The sequence below is a fragment of the Hemicordylus capensis genome, chromosome 1 (genome assembly GCF_027244095.1).
Source record: "Hemicordylus capensis ecotype Gifberg chromosome 1, rHemCap1.1.pri, whole genome shotgun sequence".
NCBI classification, from domain to species: domain Eukaryota; kingdom Metazoa; phylum Chordata; class Lepidosauria; order Squamata; family Cordylidae; genus Hemicordylus; species Hemicordylus capensis.
Genome location: NC_069657.1, coordinates 51619322 through 51626053, shown reverse-complemented (window position 1 = coordinate 51626053; position 6732 = coordinate 51619322). Strand labels below are relative to the sequence as shown.

At 45.2% G+C, this 6732-nt stretch overlaps 1 pseudogene; it reads left to right on the top strand.

The window, feature by feature from the left end:
- The first annotated feature begins 1710 nt into the window (after positions 1 to 1710).
- LOC128351268 (SCAN domain-containing protein 3-like) lies at positions 1711 to 3467 on the top strand (annotated as a pseudogene).
- Positions 3468 to 6732: the final 3265 nt, after the last annotated feature.

Sequence of the window (6732 nt, the reverse complement as noted above, 5' to 3'; positions counted from 1 at the left end):
TCCCTTAAGAGGAGGCGGGCAAGTCCTACCTGCCACTCCTGGAAGCCTCAGCCGCCCCGCGTGGCACCGTTCTCCAAAAAGCTCCTCCGTGACAGTTTTTCTCCATTTGCTTCTCCATTTGCATGCCGACGCTGTGCGAGGGATGCTAGGGGAAACATCCCATTGCCACAGCAGGGTGGTTTAAAGGAGACAGTAGGACACGTTGCCACTGAGAAGTTTTTTGAAGATCAGTGCTGCGATGGGACGGCACAGGGCAGCGGAGGCTTCCAGGACCCGTCTCCTCTTAAGAACATAAGAACAGCCCTGCTGGATCTGGCCCAAGGCCCATCTAGTCCAGCATCCTGGTTTACACAGTGGCCCACCAGATGCCAATGGAAGCCACAGGCAGGAGTTGAGGGCATTCTCTCTCTCCTGCTGTTACTCCCTTGCAACTGGTACTCAGAGGCATCCTGCCTTTGACGCTAAAGGTGGCCTTTAGCCCTACAACTAGTAGCCGATGATAGACTTCTCCTCCATGAAGTTATACAAACCCCTCTTAAAGCCATCCAGGTTGTTGGCTGTCACTACATCTCATGGCAGAGAATTCCACAAGTTGATTATGTGTTGTATGAAAAAGTACTTCCATTTGTTGGTCCTAGATTTCCCGGCAATCAATTTCATGGGATGACCCCTGGTTCTAGTGTTATGTGACAGGGAGAAGAATTTCTCTCTATCCACTTTCTCCACACCATGCATGATTTTATAGACATCTATCATGTCTTCCTGCAGTCGTCTTTTTTCTAAACTAAACTAAATAGCCCCAGGTGTTGTAGCCTTGCCTCATAAGAAAGGTGCTCTAGGCCCCTGATCATCTTGGTTGCCCTCTTCTGCACCTTTTCCAGTTCTACAATGTCCTTTTTTAGATATGGTGACCAGGATTGTACGCAGTACTACAGGTGTGGCCTTTTTCACAGCTGCCACACATTGAGTAGACACTTTCAACAAGCTGTCCACCACAACCCCAAGATCCTCTCCTGGTCAGTCACTGACAGCTCAGATCCCATCAATAAATACTTGAAGTTGGGGTTTTTTGTCCCAATGTGCATCACTTTACACTTGCCAACATTGAACCGCATTTGCCACTTTGTCTCCCACTCACCCAGTATGGAGAGATCCTTTTGGAGCTCCTCTCAACCTGTTTTGGATTTCACTATCAGAAAGAGTGTGGTATCATCTGCAAATCTGGCCACCTAGCTGCTTACCCCTAAGTCTAGATCAATGGTTCTCAAAGTGGGCGGTATCGCCCCCTGGTGGGCGTTGGAGCAATCCAAGGGGGTGTTGGAGGCTCCATGTAAAATTAGGGGGCGCCAGGAACCAATCGGTGGGCGGCAGAGGATTCAGCCGGCTCCCCTGCTGCGCCTGCGCAATGAGCCAAGGGAGGGGCTCATTGCACAGGCGCAGCAGGGGAGCCGGCTAAATCCTCTGCCGCCCACTGAGACTCCACTGAGACACTGGAGGACTGAAGCCCAGGGCGGCAGCTGCCTGAAGACACTGGAGGTCTTCAGGCAGCTGCCGCCCTGGGCTTCAGTCCTCCAGCTATTCCACCCACTGCCGGCCAAAACTTTTCAGGGGAAGGCGGTCACTAGTTTTACATGCAGTTGAGGGAGCCCACCGACTTTTTAAATGCTCCCGCCCCTCAGAACTCCAACGCTTCTTGTTTCAGTTATTACCATGTCTGAGGCAAAGAACAAATGCAGGCAGTACAGTGTTGATTATTTGAAATATGGTTTCATTCCGTCTCCTTCAAATAATGCATTACCAATGTGTATAATATGCCAAAAAGTTTTCTCAAATGAAGCTATGAAGCCTTCTAGACTCCAAGAACATCTGACAAAAATCCATCCAGATAAAAAGAATAAAGATTTGCATTATTTTCAAGGACTCAAAGAAAAGTTTGTAAAACAGCCCAAATTGGAAACTATCTTTTCAACAGCTTCCAAACAAGGTAACAATGGGTTGCGTGCTTCTTACAATATAGCTTTACTTATTGCAAAATCAGGGAAACCGCATACTATTGGGGAAGAACCAGCCATAAAGGAGATATTACAGACTGTGCTACACAAGTCACCAACTGATATTGTCAAAAAAATTCCTTTGGGAAATGACACAGTCCAAAGAAGAATTGATGAGATGGCTGAAAACATTGAAAACTCTCTATGTAATTATTTAAAAACATCTCAGTTTTCAATGCAACTTGATGAGTCAACTTTGCCAGGGAATGAAGCCTTACTTCTCGCTTATGTGCGTTTCATAAGGGATCAACAAATCTGCCAAGAGTTATTGTTTGCCCAAACTTTAGAAACTGATACTAAAGGAGCATCATTATTTCGTGTAATGAAAGTTTTTTTGAAGAGAAAGAAATTCCCCTGAATAACATATTGTCTGTTGCTACTGATGGTGCTCCAGCGATGGTTGGACGCTACAATGGTTTTATGGCACATTTAAAGGAAGAGGTACCAAATATATTGGCCGTACACTGTGTTATTCACCGGCAACATCTAGTAGCGAAAAACCTGAGTGAACGTTTACATAGCTCACTTCATCTCGTCATCAGAGCAGTGAACAAAATCAGAGGTAATTCTTTGCAGGACAGGTTATTTGGACAACTCTGTATGGAGAACGATGAAGATTACAATCGTCTGCTTCTTCATACAGAAGTTCGTTGGCTATCAAAGGGAGCCAGTTTGAGCCATTTTTCCAACCTTTTCAACTCAGTGCTAGAGTTTTTGGAAGACAAAGATGCTACTTTAAGAGCAGATTTGATAAAATCAAAACCAGATATAGCTTATCTGACAGATTTGTTTAACAAATTAAGTGAAATGAACCTTCAGCTCCAAGGTGATGACCTGAATCTAATAAAAACTAAAAATGTAATTTCTGCATTTGTGGGAAAGCTTCAAATACATAAAAGAAACTTGGGACGGGGAGAATTTATCCACTTTCCAAATTTGTCAACAGTAGAAAAAAATGACGAAGATTTACTTGAATATTGCCAACATTTGGAAACTCTTTAATTGGACTTCAAAAAATGATTTCAGGATATTTTAAAAATGGATGTACCTGAATGGCTTTTGGACCCATTTTCCTGTGAAATTTCAGAAGCATCTCCAAACTTAGAAGAAGAGTTGATTGAGTTAAGAACAAATGAAGAGCTGAAATTTAAATTTAAATCTGGATACCAACAGTTTTGGCTGCAGAAGCAGATTCCTGAACTTTATCCTGGTTTATGGACTATTGTTCAACTTCTTATTGCATTCCCTTCGTCTTATTTAGTGGAACGTGGGTTCAGTGCAGTAACAACGCTAATAACAAAAAAAAGAAATAGGCTGCAGATAGCTAATCGTGGAGATTTGAGAATGCTGTTAACAAACATGGAGCCGAATACTGACAAATTGTTAGAATCTCATCAGGCTCATCCTTCTCATTAAAACTTACTCTGTTACTAGTTTAGTTCGTATTCCTGTCCTCTATGTCCTCACCATTACTCGGGGCTGGCCCAACCCCCAGCAGTGCCTTAGGCAAGGGGCGAGACATTCCAGGGGCGGGGCTTGGGCAGCTCACCCCCCACCCTGGGGGCGGGGCTTGGCAGGGGGGCATTAAGCATTCAATTTTTTCTAAAAGGGGGCGGCGAACCAACAAAGTTTGAGAAACACTGGTCTAGAACATTTATGAATAAATTAAAAAGCACCAGTCCCAGTACAGATCCTGCACATCCCTACTCCCTGATTTCCTGCTGCAACTCCCAGTCACTGTCAGCATTTGATCTGGAAGGCGATAGCATGTCCCCAGTAGCACGTTCCCTTTCAGGCCTTGTATTGTCACCCACAGGGTTTCTGTGGAGGACTCCAGTCCACCTAGGTTTTCTAGCTTGTTAGATTCTATCCCTTCTTTAACATACAGTGCTACTCCACCTCCAAGGCGCCCCACCCTGTCCTTTCTATAGATTTTATATCCAGGGATAACAGTGTCCCACTGGTTCTCACTGTTCCACTATGTTTCTGTTATGCCCACTATATTTATTTCTGCATTAGCAACCAAGCACTCCAGCTCACCCATCTTGGCTCGGAGGCTTCTGGCATTGGTATATAAGCACCTATATGCTGAATCTCTTCCCTGGTGTATGCTAGCTTTCTTTTGACTCTTTGACCAGCTGGCACAGGCTCCCGTCTGCTCTTTATGCTGTTCTGCTCTGTCCCCTTCTATTATATCTGAATCCTTTGCACCCTCACACTTTAAAGGATGGCATTTGCCAAATCAGATACTGCCCAGCTCCCATCGGCTGTTCCCCAGGCATCATTTTAAAAACTGCTCTGCAACCTTTTTGATTTTAAGTGCCAGCAGTCTGGTTCCATCCTGGTTCAAGTGCAGCCTGTCCCTTTTGTACAGGCCCTGCTTGCCCCAAAATGTATCCCAGTGCCTAACAAATCTAAACCCCTCCTCCCAACACCGTTTCATCCACACATTGAAACCCCTCAGCAATGCCTGTCTCACTGTACCTGCATGTGGAACAGGTAGCATTTCTGAGAATGCTACCTTGTGAGTCCTGGACTAACTTCAGTATGCTACCTATCAGCCTAAATTTGGCTTCCAGGACCTCCCGACTACATTTCCCCACATCGTTAGTGCCGATGTGCACCACAACAGCTGTCTCCTGCCCAGCACTGCCTAACAGCCTATCTAGACGCTGCGTGATGTCTGCAATCTTCACACCAGGCAGGCAAGTCACCGTGCGGTCAACACGCGGGTCACAAACCCATCTCTCTATACCTCTAATGGTCGAATCACCCACTACAAGGAGGCCCCCACCCCACGGAGGAGTATCCCCTGTGTGAGAGGATATGGGCTCATCATCCATTGAAGGGGTCCCTTCTAAAGGAGCATTTCCCTCTTCCTCAGACCGATGTCCTCCTTGCCCAAGACCTTCATTCTCCCTGACAGCAGAGGAGCTACCAGCCCTGGAGTGGGATGCCTCTATCATGTCCCTGAAGGTCTCATCCACATGCCTCTCTGTCTCTCTGAGCTTCTCCAGATCCGCCACCTTAGTCTCAAGGGAACAAATTTGTTCCCTGAGAGCCAGGAGCTCCTTGCACCGAGCACACACCCATGACTTCTGCCCATGGGGCAAATAGTCATACATGTGGCACTCTGTGCAATACACTGGGAAGTGCCCACTCCCCTGCTGACTTTCTATCTTCATACTGTATTTGTTATTTAGAGATAGTTTATTAGAAGGATAGGTCTCGGCAGTAATGGTTAGCTATTTAACTGTTCAAACAGCCCTTCCCAAGAATATGAGGGAGGGATTTGTACTTATGTTCTCTTCTCCACCAGGCTCCTTGTGATCACAGGGGCTTGTTCCAGGTTCCCCTGCACACTTCCGACTAAACTCCTGCAAAACTCCAACATCCTGTTTGCTATCCCTGTTTGCTATGCTCTTGGGCCTTCACCTCTTATGTAGAGAGGCGGCTTCCAACTGAGACACAGTATGTGAATCAAAGGAATGTCAAAGGAATGTGAGGCCTCCCCTAGCACTAGCTGACTCCACCCCCTCCAGGCAGGGACAAACAAAAACACTGGAATTTGCTAGCCCTGGCAAATAACAGAGAGAGACAGACAGACAGACAGACAGACAGACTAGGACTTATCCCTTAAAGAGAAACCAGCCCCTCAAAATCTCCCCTCCTCCTGTTAGTTAGTTTGAAGCGGGGGAGGCTAGATGTTTAGAAAGGTTTTCTCACCTCCTCAAGCTGTGTCTGCTCTTCACAGATGTGAGTCAAAGGAATGTCAAAGGAATGTGGGGCCTCCCCCAGCCCTAGCTCTTAAGAGAACCCCTCACCCTGCACCAAAACATTTCGGCTTCAGGGAGCACCGAAATGATTCAGGCACATCTCTGAAAACTACCATAATCATTACCTCATTACACATCAAATTCAAAAACCAGCCCGCTTCTTAGGAATTTATGTTACAGATTTGACCATCTGTTTCCTAATAAAGCAAGCCCTAGAGCAAAAGTTTGCACCTTAAAAGTGACATCAGTATTCAGATCTGAAAGAAGAAGGGAGGTGTAAAATTTATCTAATCTACCTGGAAATTTGATTAAAATTTAAGTTATAAAAAGGTGATGAGTGTCTTTATAGAATTGACAGTATAATAATACATGATCCACGGTTTCAACCACTCCCAATTGGCAAGGACAGGTGGATCCATTCTGCATGGACTAAGGTGTTCGCAGGTATCTCCCTTCCAATAGGGGCAATGGTAATACATTAAAGTGTGCTAAAGTAAAAGCTCTCTGGTGATTTACTGTAACAAGATTGTACAGATATTTTGCTGGAGAGAGATCTTTGCTATAATTTCTGACCTCTGGGAAGCAAGAGAACTTACTGTTGTCCCTTTGATAGTCAATGTCCCTAATGTGTTATTTTATGGTCTTGTCTCGGGGTAACCCAAGAATACCAAAGCCAGAGGAGAAAGTCCATAACTTAGGAGTTTCTCTGCAAGGGTTTTCATCCAGCCTGAATAAAAATGTTGTATTCTATCTAGCACTTCTTTATGTTTTGTTAAGTAGAGGTTTGTCCCAGTGAACATCTTGTAGAGAGTCTGGGGGAGGGAGTGGAGTCAAAATGGAAAGGGAGGGAAAGGAGAAGGAGAAAAATTGAGTAGTTTCTCAATAAAGCTTATGTTTAACTAAGC